Raw genomic sequence first — 13803 nt, 5'->3', positions numbered from 1 at the left:
CTTGAAAAACAGTTCCTTGAAGTCTATAGCTCCGCCCGGGGCTATCGCGGCGTCATGAATGAACAAATCCAAATAGTTCTGGCTGACCGTGGCGTTGCAGGTCAACTACCTTTTAGAAATGCAGGGCGTCAGCGACCTCTCTTGAGCTTCCGAAAGTACGGCGTCCACAGGCGTCAGTTCTCGGGCCCCACCAGCCCCTCTGTGCCCGTCACTATGTCCCCTCGCCCTTGTGTCTCTCACCGTGATCCCAAGCTCTCGTGTACTCATTGTTATGACCCCGTGCCTTGTTAATGAACAGTGACCCCCTCCAGCCCCTCTGTGCCCATCACTGTGTCTCCTCGCCCCGTGTGTCTCTCACCGTGATCCCAAGACAGCTCTGAAGCGTCTCCATTGGCTTCCGGTGAGAGAACGTGTGATGTTCAAGGCCCTCTGCCTGGCACACAGATTGCTTCAAAACAATGGCCCCCCAAGCCTGAAAAAATTTATCAAACCACACAAAGCCTCTAGATCCCTCCGCTCCGACCAGGAACATCTCATCGTCACTCCCAGAGTTAAGAAGGCCCGAACAGGAGGAAGACGCTTCTCTGTCCACACCGCACGCCTCTGGAACGCCCTACCTCACTACCTGAGAACTGAACCCAACTACCTACGGTTCAGGAAGCAATTGAAAACCCACCTCTTTCCTTAACCTGTCTCCCTCCCTGCCCCCGCTGACCCCCAGCTGTACTGATCTTAGCGCTGGGATACTTACGGGTGACTACGCGCTCTATAAAATTAAATAATAATAATAATAATCACCCGCGCCTCGTTAATGAACAGTGACCCCCTCCAGCCCCTCTCTGCCCGTCACTGCGTCCCCTCAGCTCGTGTGTATCTCACCATGATCCCAAGCCCCTGTGTGCTCATCATTATGACCCCGAACCTCGTTAATGAACAGTGACCCCCTCTGTGCCCGTCACTGTGTCCCCTCACCCCGTGTGTCTCTCACCGTGATCCCAAGCCCCCATAGGCTCATCATTATGGTCTGGTGTGCCTTGTGTGTTCTTGAGGAGCCTCAGATTCAGCCCCTCATGCCAGCTCTGCCTCCCTCCTTCAGTGAAATACCAGCAATTTGTTCATTTTTTAAACTTCTGCAAAGGAACAGACATGACATTCAGGAGTGAATTTAAATGAGGACTTGTATTTCATTCAATGTGTGAAATGTAGACACAGCTGCTGCAATGACACTGGGCAGCGTCTTCTAATGTTCCTGTTCATGTCGGTGATTCTTTATATTTGACAGGGCCGTGAATCCCCAAACCATAGCTGCCAAGGTTTCAGACTGCTATGCGTGACATTTTCATAATTTCACTGAAATTATGAGTGACATTTCAATGACTATGAGTGACACTGTCTTGCGGCGGGAAAAATCAAGTAATGAAGATTAGGGAAATAGATAAATATCAGAAATGACCCCCATTTGAGCAACAAGAAACTCTAATAAGGTCTTAAAACTGAAGCAAAGCAGCAGAAATGGAAGGAAGGGCACTAACTGGAGACAGCAGCATGACTGCAGCTCTCAGTGACAGAGACATTTCCCCCCTGAAATAAAACCAAACACGTAAGTCCATGGAAAAAGCGAAATATCAGAAATACGCCCTTTAAAACAGTAATAAGCTTTGGAAAGACGTTGAAGCTTCTGCATAGCCCCTGAATTGCAAACTCACTAACCTACAGCCCCTTTCTAAGATGAATGTTACTGGAAGGGGCCTGCTAGCAAAAGGCTTGGGTTTTAAAACTTCATGGGATATAAATTGCACACAGATGATCAATCATGGTAATCAAGAAATAATTTTTAGAACCATGAAATGTGAACTGGAACTCGTCATGTTTTTTTAAGGGACCATTTCTCCCTTTTCCATCTTCATACTGCTTTTCAAAAAAGGTTTTTGTTTTGGCGTTTATAAAAACAGAAGAGTTCAGGTCTTACAAGCAATATTCTGCTTAGGCCGCATGTGGAGAGCAGGGCACGTGCACACTCCAGTACGGATGACAGCACTAGGTCAGGTGTAACATGAAAACGAAGTACAGAACTCCCATGATCGCTTTTAGGTGACCTCGAGACGCCACAATGTACTAAAGAAACAGCCCACGGAAAATAAAATGCAATCGTTTAGACACAAACGCAGTCATGTTGATAAGAACAGGAGTATGTGCAAAACAAGAGAGGTTCGGTATTAAATACACTCGTATCACTGCTAAACAATTCCCAAGCAGGCCTCTGTAACAGGTTATGAAATAATTGCATAACATTTTAATGTGAATGCAGATGAAAAGAAGGGCCCTGCACACATTTGTTTTCAGAAGTTGCTGTCACGGAGAGCTACTACAGAGATACTGAGCACGTGAGCTGTGCTGAATTAAGTTCGCTAGAAGAAAAAAAGAGAACCCATTTACTAAATAGATTCAGTCTAAAAACAAAGCTACATTGGCACAACTTAGCTGAATAGCTTAGACAATTGGGACAAATGAGACCTCTGTCTTTACAACAATGGAATAAGACACCTGCAATGTATTCGCATGTCTTGTAAAAAAAGAAAAAACTCTAACACACACGCTAGTTACATGATGATAGAGAGCGCACAGCGGGAACGTCGTACCACACATAAATCAAGGACAATTTGCAATTAAAGAAATGTTTACTTTTTAAGGAACGCTACAAATTGAAGATATAGTTCCCATTCTTGAGGGGTTCTCCCTGTATTTTTACATCTGGCTGCGTGTTCTGATCGTGTGCCTGTTCATCTTGCCACTTTGTTTTTAAAACTGTAATTTTTTAACAGGCCTGCATACTTGCACATTAAAAATATTTGAGTCTTTGACTCATTTTTCACACTTCCCTATTGCACTGCTCTCGGGGCGAGGGCTTCTATTTACTACCTGCTCGTCCCGTGGTGCCGCCGAGAGATGCCATTTTGTGGTAGTTGGCGTTCCATCTCTCTTGCGTCCGGACTCATTTAAATGTGCGCTGAATGGGTGAGAAGCGGGCGCACCCAAGGCAAGCCTGTCTGCGCCCGTCAGCGTCCCGGATGCGGCCAGGGCCAGCCATGCTGCCCGAAAGTCCCCAGGTAATGAGTCAAGGAGAAGCTATTGTGGAATGTCTCTTAGAGCACTGGATTGCTTGGCTCGCTGCCACTCACAGACCTGGGATGTGGCGATGTTTCCATTTGCCAGGTGTTCAGATTGCGGCTTCCATTTGATGGGCGAGCCTGCCCCCCCCCCCGGCTACCGAGGGCCGTCCTTCGGCTCAACGGGCAAAGGATGTTCACATTAGGGCAGCTATGATCAATGCCCGGTCCCTTAGGAAACACCACGCAGATGTTCATGATCTTTTGGAGGATAATTCTTTAGACATGCTGTTCCTTACAGAGACATGGCTTGATTCTTCCTCCGACCCTATTGTTTCCTTTGCCATTCCATCAGGCTATAAGATTCTTAGAGCCGACCGGCAGGGGGGTAGAGGTGGCGGTGTGGCCATCGGTTATAAAGATATTTGGGAACTCCGTCTGGGGGATCGTTCAGCTTGGGCGGGCTGTGAGGTGCTTGACTTTAGCGTCCGCTTCTCAGCACACTTTACTCCGGGGGCCTCTTTGATCTATAGGCCACCTGGTCCTGCGGGCCCATTTCACTTGAGCTGTGGGGATGCAATTGTCTGTGGGGTGGTAAGGTTTTCGCATTATATGATTCTGGGGGGCTTTAATATTCATCTGGATTGTCCTGATACTAGGGAGGCGGCTGACCTGCTGGACATTTTCCAAATGGCTCAACTTACCCAGCACGTCCGCTTTCCGACTCATCAGGCTGGCCATCTATTAGATCCAATTTGCTCCAATTTCCCCCTTTCCGTAGGGGATCTCTGCCCCGTGCCCTGGTCCGACCATTTTATATCTTATTTTTCCTGGATGTTATCTAGTGCAGTACCACGGGTCCATTCTTACCAGAAACCTGCTTTTGGGAAAATCGACCCTCTGGAATTTAAACTGGCTCTTGACCATTCCAGGCCTGTTTTGCCAGGAGAACTGGAGGAGTGCCTGTCAGGGTTCACCACTTGTGTTGCTAAGGCGGCGGATTCTGCAGCCTCTCATCGGCCTGTTAGACCTGCTAGAGATACCCCGTCCAAACCCTGGTTTAATGCGACTCTCAAGGGTGCCAAGTATGATTGCAAGGTCTTGGAGCGTGCCTGGCGCCAGAGCGGGTACTGCCCCATAGCCAAGAGGAATCTCAAAGTTATGCAAACAATCTACTATGAGGCCATAGCCTTGGCTAAAGGGCAATTCTATGCAGCCCGCATCGATTCAGCTAGGATGACGCCAAAGACATTTTCTCCATAGTGCAGAATTTTAGGTCACCGCGGGCACAAGCGAGTGTTATTCTATCTTCCCTCGCCAGGCGTGATACGCTTTCCTGCTGCTTCAGAGAGAAAAATCAGATCATCCAGTCTTCCTTTTCCTCAGGTAATGGCTGTTGCATGGGACCTTTGGCTGTTCAACCTGCCGCCCTCATCTGCACTCTGTCAGTTTTTAGAGCAGTTGACCCCCTGGAATCTCTCAAAATCCTCAGGGGGCTTAAGTCCGGCTCTCCTTCGGACTCCTGCTCGGCTAGGCTTCTGGCAGCAGTGGCAGAGAGCGTGCATACAGAGGTGAACTGTATTGTCAACATGTCCCTTCAGACTGCAGTGGTCCCTCTGGGGTGGAAGTAGGCTAAGATTCTGCCTCTTCTTAAGAAAGCCTCTCTGGATCCCCTTATTCCAGGGAATTATCGTCCCATCTCCCTTCTCCCGGCCATTGCTAAGGTCTGTGAGAAGGTTGTCAACAATCAACTCACAGAGTATGTGGAGACAGAGGGACTCCTGCACCCAGCACAATCAAGGTTTCGTGCCATTCACAGCACTGAGACTGTCTTAGTGGAGGTGGTGGAGGCTATTCGGAAGTGTCTTGGCGAGGGCGGGAGGGCATGGTATGCTCAGACGTGAGTCCCTTGCTCACTTTGCCACTGGATTCAAGCAAGCCGGGCTGAAGACGGCTGGAAGGCCAGAAACCGGTCATCGGAAGCTTGTTTCCGGTCCAGGGAAGACATGGCTTGGCAGTTCGGGCTGGACTGTTCCCATGAGGCACAGGGTCAGACTAATTTGCATATAGCCATGTCTGAACTGGGGTGGCAGAGTGGGCTAAAGAACGGTGATGGATTAAACCCAGATCTTTTGACTTGGTGTGAGTGTTTGATTGATTCAGATGCTCCGTCCATCACCACCCCCTTTTGTACCGCTTTTGGCCGCCATAAGTGTGGCAGGGTATGCTCAGACGTGAGTCCCTTGCTCACTTTGCCACTGGATTCAAGCAAGCCGGGCTGAAGACGGCTGGAAGGCCAGAAACCGGTCCTCAGAAGCTTGTTTCCGGTCCAGGGAAGACCTGGCTTGGCAGTTCGGGCTGGACTGTTCCCATGAGGCACAGGGTCAGACTGATTTGCATATAGCCATGTCTGAACTGGGGTGGCAGAGTGGGCTAAAGAACGGTGATGGATTAAACCCAGATCTTTTGACTGGGTGTTAGTGTTTGATTGATTCAGATGCTCCGTCCATCACCACCCCCTTTTGTACCGCTTTTGGCCACCATAAGTGTGGCAGGGTATGCTCAGACGTGAGTCCCTTGCTCACTTTGCCACTGGATTCAAGCAAGCCGGGCTGAAGACGGCTGGAAGGCCAGAAACCGGTCCTCGGAAGCTTGTTTCCGGTCCAGGGAAGACATGGCTTGGCAGTTCGGGCTGGACTGTTCCCATGAGGCACAGGGTCAGACTGATTTGCATATAGCCATGTCTGAACTGGGGTGGCAGAGTGGGCTAAAGAACGGTGATGGATTAAGCCCAGATCTTTTGACTGGGTGTGAGTGTTTGATGAGTCAGATGCTCCGTCCATCACCACCCCCTTTTGTACGCTTTTGACGCGGGCGGGAGGGCAGCATTAATTTTGCTTGACCTCTCAGCCGTGTTTGACACGATCCCTCATGCTCTCCTTCTGGCCCGACTGGTGGAGATTGGGGTGTTGGGAGCGACCTGGGGCTGTCTTAGGTCCTTTCTGGAGGAGCGGGTTGAGCAGATTTGGCTCCCCCCTTTCTCTTCCTCCCCCCAGCTGCTCACCACTTGAGTACCTCAGGGCTCTTCCCTCAGCCCGCTCCTCTTTAACATTTATGTTATGCCACTTATATATCTGGCAGAGGAGCTTGGGGCTAAGGTGATGGCCTATGCTGACGATACGCAGTTGCTGTTCACCTGGGATAAGACATCCAGCTCCGTCTCAGCAGCTCAACAGTGCCTAGTCTCCATCTTTAAATGGCTGGCAGATGCACAGCTAAAATGCAACAAACAAAAATCCGAGATCTTGCTTTATGGCAAGTTTCGCGCTGATTTTTGTGAGCAGCTGTGGCCCCCTGACTCCCCACTCCCCCCTGTGTCGGGACAGCCTGCAAAAAACTTGGGAGTCTGGTTTGACGAGAGTCTCTACTTTTCAACCCATATTAAGAAACTGGCAGGTTGCTGCTTTGGCCTCCTTAAGACTATGCAGACCTTTTTCCCGCTTCTCCCTCAAGCGGCTAGAGAAACTGTTACATGTGCCCTAATTCTATCTCACCTGGACTATGCCAATGAACTTTCGGCTTGGTCCCCTGGATCTCTGCTTAAAAAGCTTCAGGTAGTCCAGAACGCGGCCGCCAGATTGCTATTGGGCATCTTGGCAAGGAATAGCGTGACCTTTCAATTACGCTCCCTTCATTGGCTTCCTGTTGCCGATAGGGTCGGTTTAAATCTCTAGTTTTGGCCCTTCGTGCTCTCCATGGTCTTGGCCCCCTTTATCTTCAGAAGCGGTGTTCCTTCTACTTCCCTACGCGTGCTCTTGGATCTATGACTCAGTGTTTTGCTCGGGTTCCTCGCTTTAAGCTTCAGAGGATGTGTGACAGCTCCTTTGCGGTGAAGGCCAGTGCAGCCTGGAATGCCCTCCCCCTCTCCCTGCGGTCTATTCAGAATCCCATCATATTCAAAAGGAAACTCAAGGCCCACCTCTTTGTTTGTTAATTTCCTCTTGTACCCCTCAGGCATCGCGCCGGGACACTCATGAGTATCTGTGCGCGCTACAAGTGGGCATAACATAACATAACATAACATTCTTATTGAACGATGCCACTCCAGTAGGCAAAAACATAGCCGGGACGCATAGAAGAGGGTTTTGCTGTGAATAAGCAGCACAACCTTTTACTATTTAGTACAAACAACCAGGTCACAAACTGGCACTGAAAGTATTAGGAAAGGCAGCACTGGCAGCGCGCTAGCACTATTAATAAAATGTAAAGTACACTTTGAAGAAAACCGATATCTCTCGAGGAGCAGCAATTGTACGGGCCCGTCCTCGCTGCAATGACTACCTCCGACAATCAACTCTATCCCGTTGCTTTGCTTCACATCAGTGTTTGCATTGCTCTGCTGCTTTCCTGTCCACCTCCCCTTCAAGGGTTCACTCACTAAACAAGTAAAGAAGCAGGTTGTAGTCACAATAAAGTCATAACACAGAACCATCAGGTGTGACCCGCACAGGGGTCTCTCACTCAGTGGATGGGGTCTGATGCAGGCGGTATTTTACCCACACAGGGGTCTCTCACTCAGTGGATGGGGTCTGAGGATGGAGGGGGTATTTCACCCATGCAGGGGTCTCTCACTCAGTGGACGGGGTCCGATGGATGGGGTATTTCCCCCACACAGGGGTCTCTCACGCAGTGGATTGGGTCTGTGGACGGAGGGGGTATTACACCCACACAGGGGTCTCTCACTCAGTGAAAGGGGTCTGATGGATGGGGTATTTCCCCCACACAGGGGTCTCTCACGCAGTGGATGAGGTCTGTGGATGGAGGGGGGTATTTCACCCACACAGGGGTCTCTCACTCAGTGGATGGGGTCTGATGCAGGCGGTATTTTACCCACACAGGGGTCTCTCACTCAGTGGATGGGGTCTGAGGATGGAGGGGGTATTTCAGCCACACAGGGGTCTCTCACTCAGTGGATGGGGTCTGATCGAGGGGGTATTTCAACCATACAGAGGTCTCTCACTCTGTGGATGGGGTCTGAGGATGGAGGGAGTATTTCACCCACACAGGGGTCTCTCACTCAGGGGATGGGGTCTGATGACGGAGGGGGTATTTCACCCACACAGGGGTCTCTGACTCAGTGGATGGGGTCTGATGGAGGGGGGTATTTCACCCACACAGGGGTCTCTCACTCAGTGGACGGGGTCTTACGGATGGGGTATTTCCCCCACACAGGGGTCTCTCACGCAGTGGATGGGGTCTGTGGACGGAGGGGGTATTTCACCCACACAGGGGTCTCACTCAGTGGATGGGGTCTGAGGATGGAGGGGGTATTTCACCCACAAAGGGGCCTCTCACTCAGTGGATGGGGTCTGAGGACGGAGGGGGGTATTTCACCCACACAGGGGTCTCTCACTCAGTGGATGGGGTCTGAGGACGGAGGGGGTATTTCACCCACACAGGGGTCTCTCACACAGTGGATGGGGTCTGTGGATGGAGGGGGTATTTCACCCACACAGGGGTCTCACACTCAGTGGACGGGGTCTAATGGAGGGGGTATTTCACCCACACAGGGGTCTCTCACACAGTGGATGGGGTCTGTGTACGGAGGGGGTATTTCACCCACACAGGGGTTTCTCACTCAGTGGATGGGGTCTGAGGATGGAGGGGGTATTTCACCCACACAGGGGTCTCTCACTCAGTGGATGGGGTCTGATGGAGGGGGTATTTCATCCACACAGGGGTCTTTCACTCAGTGGATGGGGTCTGAGGATGGAGGGGGTATTTCACCCACACAGGGGCCTCTTACTCAGTGGATGGGGTCTGAGGACGGAGAGTGTATTTCACCCACACAGGGACTGTAGTGAGGGCGAGGTCAACAGAGCGAAGCTGGTGGTCCGGGTGTATATGGTGAGTGGTTCATTGAGGTATGCTGGTCCGGTGTTGTGGAGTGCTCTGTGAGCATGAGTGAGGAGCTCTTGAAGGTGATCCTCTTGTTGACGGGGAGCCAGTGCAGGTCTCCCAGGTGGGATGTGATGTTGCTGTGGCGGGGGATGTCGACGATGAGGCGTGCAGAGGCAATCTTTATGCATAGTAGTTGTTTCTGGAGGTTGGCCGAAGTTCCTACATAGAGGGTGTTGCCGTAGTCCTACCTGCTGGTGACGAGGGCCTGGGTGACTGTCCTTCTGGTTCCGGTGGGGATCCAACTGTTGATCTTGCGGAGCATGCAGAGGGTGTTGAAGCAGGAGCAGGATACAACATTGACTTGTTGGGTCATTGACAGCGATGAGTCCAGGATGGACTCCAGATTGCGTGCGTGGTTGGTGGGAGTCGGTGCAGCCGCCATCAGGAGTCGTCCCGGGCAGACGAGGTGCAGCCGTCCTGTCCGAGTTCAGTTTCAGGTGGCTGTTCTTCATCCATTCGGTGACAACCTTTATTCCTTCATGGATGTTGGTTTTGGCTGTGGTGGGGGCCTTGGTGAGGGAGAGGATCAGCTGAGTTTCGTTTAGCATATGAGATGATGTTGAGGTCGTGCGATTGTGCTATGTGGGTGAGCGGTGCCATGTACACGTTTAGGAGTGAGTGTCGGGCTGAGGGATGATCCTTGGGGTACGCCGCAGATGATCTTGGTGGCTTTAGATCGGAACGGAGTGAGGCGGACACTCTGGGTTCTGCCAGTGAGGAAGGAGGTGGTCCAGTCCTGGGCTTTGTCACAGATCCCTGTGTTGGGGAGTTGTGTGCATAGGGTGGGGTGGCAGACGGTGTCGAAGGCAGCCAAAAGGTCCAGTAGGATGAGGGCCGCGGTTTCTCCTTTGTCCAGCAGGGCCCCGATGTCATCAGTGGCGGCGATGAGGGCAGTTTCAGTGCTGTGGTTGCTGTGGAATCCGGATTGGGAGGGGTCCAAGATGTTGTTCTCCTCGAGGAAGAGAGTCAGTTGCCTGTTGACAATTTTCTCCATGACTTTCGCCGGGAATGGGAGTAGGGAGATGGGCTGGAAGTACTTGAGGTCCTTAGGGTTCGCCTCGGGTTTCTTGAGTAGGGCGTTGATCTCTGCGTTGCTTCCAGCTCTCCGGGAAGGTGGTGGTCTCAAAGGAGTTGTTAATGATCTTGCAGAGATGGGGTGCGATGGTGGAGCTTGCTTTGTTGAAGATGTGGTGTGGGCAGGGGTCAGATGGTGAGCCGGAGTGGATAATGCTCATGAATTTGATTGTGTCGTCGTCGTTGATGTTAGTCCAGGCAAGCAGGGGGTCGCTGTGGGTGGTGGTCGTGGGGTCTGAGATGTCGTTGGGTGCCGTGGTGTTCTGGTTGTTTAAGCTGTTGTGAATGTCTGCGATCTTGTGGTGGAAGAAGGTGGCTAGAGAGTCGCAGAGGTCTTGCGATGGCAGGATGTCATTGGAGTTGGAGCTGGGGTTGGAGAGTTCCTTCATGATGTTGAAGAGTTCTTTGCTGTTGTGTGCGTTGCTGTCAATTCGTTCCTTGAAGGAAGTCCTTTTGGCAGTTCGGATGAGTTAGTGGTGTCTGGGGATGGTGCCTGGAAGGGAAATGAAGGCTGGAGTGCTGGAGGGCTACAGAGCGAAAAACGGGCGGAAGCACAGAATACAAAGAAAAGGAATACAACAGTGGGCACAAAATACTACAGCAGCGGAATACTAAAAAGTAATACAACAGTGGGTAACCGATACTGCAAAAAAGTAATACAACAGCAGACAAATAACAGGCAAAAAGGAACAGAGCAAGCACACAGATTCTTACGGCTCATCACTAGGTCACTAGGGATGAGGCGCAGGCGTGAGCCTGCGGGTGGAGGAGGGCCTCGAACTCGCGGCAGCAGCGAGATCAGGGAGCAGGGACATGGGCACAGACAGGTAGATCTGTGCAGTGTGGGGAGCGACCTGCCTGGATCAGGGTCAAGGGTCGCTCCTTTATCTCACTCTTGATTACACCTCATGGCTCTTTAATCCACCCCAGACAATCTCGGCTCCTTTATCTCACTCTTGATTCTACCTCATGGCTCTTTAATTCACCCCAGACACTCTCGGCTCCTTTATCTCACTCTTGAATCCACCTCTTGACTCTTTAATGCACCCCCAAACACTCTCAGCTCCTTTATCTCACTCTTGATACCACCTTATAGCTCTTTAATCCACCACCAGCCACTCATGGCTCCTTTATCTTACTCTTGATTCCACCTCATGGCTCTTTAATCCACCCCCAGACACTCTCGGCTCCTTTATCTCACTCTTGATTCCACCTCATGGCTCTTTAATTCACCCCAGAAACTCTTGCCTCCTTTATCTCACTCTTGATTCCACCCCATGGCTCTTTAATCCACCCCCAGACAATCTCGGCTCCTTTATCTCACCCTTGATTCTACCTCATGGCTCTTTAATCCACCCCAGACACTCCTAGCTCCTTTATCTCACTCTTGATTCCACCTCATGAACTCTTTAATGCACCCCCAGACACTCTTGGCTCCTTTATCTCACTCTTGATTCCACCTCACGGCTCTTTAATCCACCCCAGACCCTCTCTGCTCCTTTATCTGACTCTTGATTCCACCTCATGGCTCTTTAATTCACCCCAGACACTCTTGGCTCCTTGTGTGTTTTTCACTCACTTGTTTTGTGTCAAAGTCTGATAAGGAAAAATAAGTGCCGGCCCCCAAAAGGATAGTGCTCAAATTGAGCTATAATCAACATCTTACCTCTTGGTTGATAAATGAAAGAATTTAGGGCAATCGGGCGGGGTGAGGGGAAGAAGAAAAAAAGACAGGAAGGAGAAGAATGAAAGGAAAGAAAACACAAAAAAGAGAATGCCGAGGAAGAGAATACACACGAGTCACTCCATGACCGCATCTCCTCGATCCATCACTGTGGACTTCAAATACAGCGAATGTCTGCATTTTAGCTGTTGCTTCTCGCTCAAATGCTATGGTGGTCTCATGATCCTACGGTTAGGGGGGTAATCTGGTCTGGCTCATGGTGGTCTCATGATCCGACGGGTGAGGGGTAATCTGGTTTGGTTCACGGTGGTCTTCATTCCTACGGGAGGAGTGATGGTAATCTAGTCTGGCTCATGGTGATCTCATGATCCTACTGGGGGTCTGGCTCTTTCTTCTAAACATCTTGTGTCGGTGTAGATGCAGCCAAAGAATGTGATCTCTTCTTTTTCTAGTTCACGTTTGACCGGATTCAGTCAATCCAACGCTGTCCTGTTGCAGATCTCTCTCAAGGTCCACTCTGAGAGGCAGATTGGAAAGTCTGGAGATCGAGAGGGGCAGGATATGCACCTCACTCTCTAGAGCCTTCACCTTCATGTTTGGTGTTCGGGAGTGACGGGACCCGTGCTCGCCCTGCAGAGTCTCCACCTTCATGTCTGCAGATTGAAAGGAGCATCAGAGCTCCTTCCAGCTCCCAATGGAGGTGGTCGATGTAATTTTATCAGCTTGTTGCCCCTCCACCTAGTCAGTCTCTTCTGGAAGATAAAACTCATACATCGTCTGGGGTATTGATCATAACGTGGACCCTTCGAAGGCTCTCCTTTCAGAAGGTTTCCATTGTGCTCTGTTGCTGGCCCTGCAGAGTTGTGCAGAAATGAGCTGACCCAGGCAAGGGCAGAGCCCCCGAGACCTTGCCCTTCAACAAGATTTTGTGGTTGACGGTGTCAAATGCCGCAGACAGGTCAAGGAGGATCATAGTCTGAGTATGGCCCATGTCAACCTGTCCCTTGAGGTCGTCCAGTACTGATAGAATCACTGTTTCAGTGGAGTGTGCAGGATGAAAACCTGCCTGATGGCTGTCCAAGAATGTAGTGGTTTCCAGAAAAGAGCTTAGCCAAGTAGCCACATGGGTCTCCAGCACTTTCGCAGGGAAATAGAGGAGAGAGATGGGTCTGTAGTTCTCCAATTTATTGGGGTATATGCCTTCCTTTTTTCTAAAGTGTAACGACCACTGCTTCTTTAAAAGTAAGTGGAACAATGCCAAGGTACAGTGAATGGTTCAATAATTTAAGAAAGATATTCGGGAAGGACCGATAGATTGCTTTGGAGACATAGATGGGGCAAATACTCCTTGGGTGAGCCTGATTTGATATTAGCTATAAGGTCCAGGAAACATTTCTTGTCCATTAAGGGAAGGGGGTTTAGAGCACAAGGATTGGAAGTCTCCCTATTGTTTCGGTGGTCACAGTTAGTGGGAGCAATGGAATTTTGAATTTTCTTTATTTTGTCGAAGAAAAAGGAGTTCAGGTCATCGCAAAGTACCTGACTAGGCACAAAAGATGGCGTGACACGACTGGGGTTAGAGAGTTCTTTCACTATCTTGAAGATTTCTTTCGAGCCATTGTTGGAGTCGAGTACCCTATTCATAAAGAAAGGTCTCTTGGCCTCCAGTATAGCTGCCTTATACTGATGTAGAATGGTGGTGTAATCAAGTTTATCTTGTGCTTGGTAGGTTTTCCTCCACTTCCGCTCGGCTTGGCGTACTTGGAGTTGAATGTTTTTTAGATCTTTGCGAAACCATTTGAACTTTTCAAGCTACCTAGGGCGGTAGGTTTTGGTCTGTAGATGTGCATGGAGATCGAAGGCCTTCCTTTGCCAATCGGTAATCTCACTCTCCCAGTTATCAGGATTGGCTTCTGGTACCGGCTCTGCCTTGTGAACTATCGTCCTGCCTGCTGGCGCTGCCGCAGCCTTCTGCAA

General features: G+C 50.4%; 1 pseudogene; it reads right to left on the bottom strand.

Moving 5' to 3' along the window:
• Positions 1-13803, bottom strand: part of LOC147737336 (uncharacterized) — a 72334-nt pseudogene that overhangs the window by 39072 nt on the left and 19459 nt on the right.

This window comes from Lissotriton vulgaris, chromosome 1_1 (genome assembly GCF_964263255.1).
Source record: "Lissotriton vulgaris chromosome 1_1, aLisVul1.2, whole genome shotgun sequence".
NCBI classification, from domain to species: Eukaryota; Metazoa; Chordata; class Amphibia; order Caudata; family Salamandridae; genus Lissotriton; species Lissotriton vulgaris.
This window is presented reverse-complemented; position numbering and strand designations above follow the sequence as displayed.